This window comes from Alligator sinensis, unplaced genomic scaffold (assembly GCF_000455745.1).
Source record: "Alligator sinensis unplaced genomic scaffold, ASM45574v1 scaffold1114_1, whole genome shotgun sequence".
NCBI classification, from domain to species: Eukaryota; Metazoa; Chordata; order Crocodylia; family Alligatoridae; genus Alligator; species Alligator sinensis.
The window spans coordinates 65,331-67,463 of NW_005843195.1; the positions used below are offsets into that span (position 1 = coordinate 65,331).

General features: G+C 46.5%; 1 pseudogene; it reads left to right on the top strand.

Moving 5' to 3' along the window:
* Positions 1-458, top strand: part of LOC106723136 — a 5,500-nt pseudogene extending 5,042 nt beyond the window's left edge.
* Positions 459-2,133: the final 1,675 nt, after the last annotated feature.

The window sequence follows — 2,133 nt, forward strand, 5'->3', positions numbered from 1 at the left end:
GCCCCAAGGGATGACGACTAGGTCGAATGGTCATAAACTACTACAAGACCGTTTCAGGCTGGACATAAGGAAGAATTTCTTTACTGTCCGAGCCCCCAAGGTCTGGAACAGCCTGCCACCGGAGGTGGTTCAAGCGCCTACATTGAACACCTTCAAGAGCAACCTGGATGCTTATCTTGCTGGGATCCTGTGACCCCAGCTGACTTCCTGCCCTTTGGGCAGGGGGTTGGACTCGATGATCTTCCAAGGTCCCTTCCAGCCCTAATGTCTATGAAATTATGTGGTATGGCTCCACCATTTTCCTGCATGTGAAGCCTTCCATAAAGCAATCACTCGATTTGACCAAAACTGTCCATGTACTAAACTCTATTGTCACTCCAGTGCTGAACCCCTTTATCTATGCTTTGAGGAACAAAGAAATGAAGGATGCTTTGAGAAAAGTGGTCAGTGCGGCATGACTCATTCTCTAAAAATTTTACTGTCAGTAGATAAACAATAACCTGTTTGATGACATTTTTATTATCCTAAGTGCTGATATCCCTTATTCTCAGAAGTCACTATGAACTCAGCGTGCTAGAAAGAGGATGTCATGCCTGGGGAGGTCGGGCCCTGTAGACCTGGGCTCCATTTCCAAGCCTATCACAGAGGAAGTCTGTGATCTGGTCAAGTTGCTCCAGTTCTCTGTGCCTGTTTTGCCATCCACAAGCTAAAGTTAATGCTGCTGGCTTCATTTTCTTAAAGCCTTCTGGACTCTACTGAGGAAAAGTGTCTGGTTTTGTTATGATCTCCCTTTAACTCCCCTGAAAATCTGATCCATTGTCATTATTACTGTCTAGGTAGCAAGTGCTCTGGTTACCCAAAGATGTCATGTTCCTATCTATCAAATAACTGGAAGACAGTGTAACTACTAAGTTAATGCTGCTGGCTTCATTTTCTTAAAGCCTTCTGGACTCTACTGAGGAAAAGTGTCTGGTTTTGTTATGATCTCCCTTTAACTCCCCTGAAAATCTGATCCATTGTCATTATTACTGTCTAGGTAGCAAGTGCTCTGGTTACCCAAAGATGTCATGTTCCTATCTATCAAATAACTGGAAGACAGTGTAACTACTGACTCATATTTAAAAGTAACGGAGGCTCCTTTAAACATTCAGTCTGACTACTGAGTAAATATCAAGCACGGTAAAAGATAAATAAATCTGTGATTTGGAAATAATGTTGAGGGCTAATGACACAAGTTACACACAGACTGGTTTAAGTGATCAGAAACGGGTTTAAACCCGTAACAGAACATAAGTGCAGTGCACATAAACCAGTTTTAAAATGGCCCAAACCAGTTTGAGATAAACCTGGTTGAATGCAGTATCAGGCTTAACTGATGGAGCTCAAATGGATTTATGTAATTTCTGTCCCAGACCTCTTCCTGGTTAAGTTAAACAAGAATCCCCCAGCATCCCAGCATGCTCTCCGGGCTGAATTCTGCTCTCTGCCCAAGCCAAGAAGGGCTGGTCCTGCCCCTTTGCTCCCCAGCCAGAGCAGAGACAGGCAGGGGTGGGGGCCTGGCCAGACACTGGCCCTGGAAGGGAGCAAGAAGAATTTTATTCTACTCTTCCCTCCCCTGTCCCACCAGCATGGATCTGCCAGGCATTTCTCCCTTGCAGCTCCCGTGGGAGGGGCCTGGCCAGCCCCAGCAGTAGCCTGGAGTGACCTGGCCAGGGAAGGGGTTTAATTCCTCCCTGTCCCACCAGCATGGACCTAAGCCGGGGTCCACGAGGTGCTCTCCCCTTGCTACTGCAACGCCAGGCACGGGGGCATGGCCAGGCCTGTTCCAGACTTGTTCCAAAGAACAAGCAGTATGGCACAATCTGTCCCTTACCATGACACTGATATCATCCATATACAATACTTCTTCCACTTCTTACTCTCATCCACCTGGCACTGGGACCCTCGGGGTTACTAGGAATAACAGCCACATACTAAAGGAGAGTAGATTTAGATTGGATATCAGGAAGAAATTCATTATGGTGAGGGTTGCCAAAATATGGAATGAGCTTGCAAAGGAGGTGGTGCTTTCCCCTACCTTGGAGGTGTTCAAGAAGAGATTGAGAGAGACAGGCACCTAGCTGGGGTCACTTA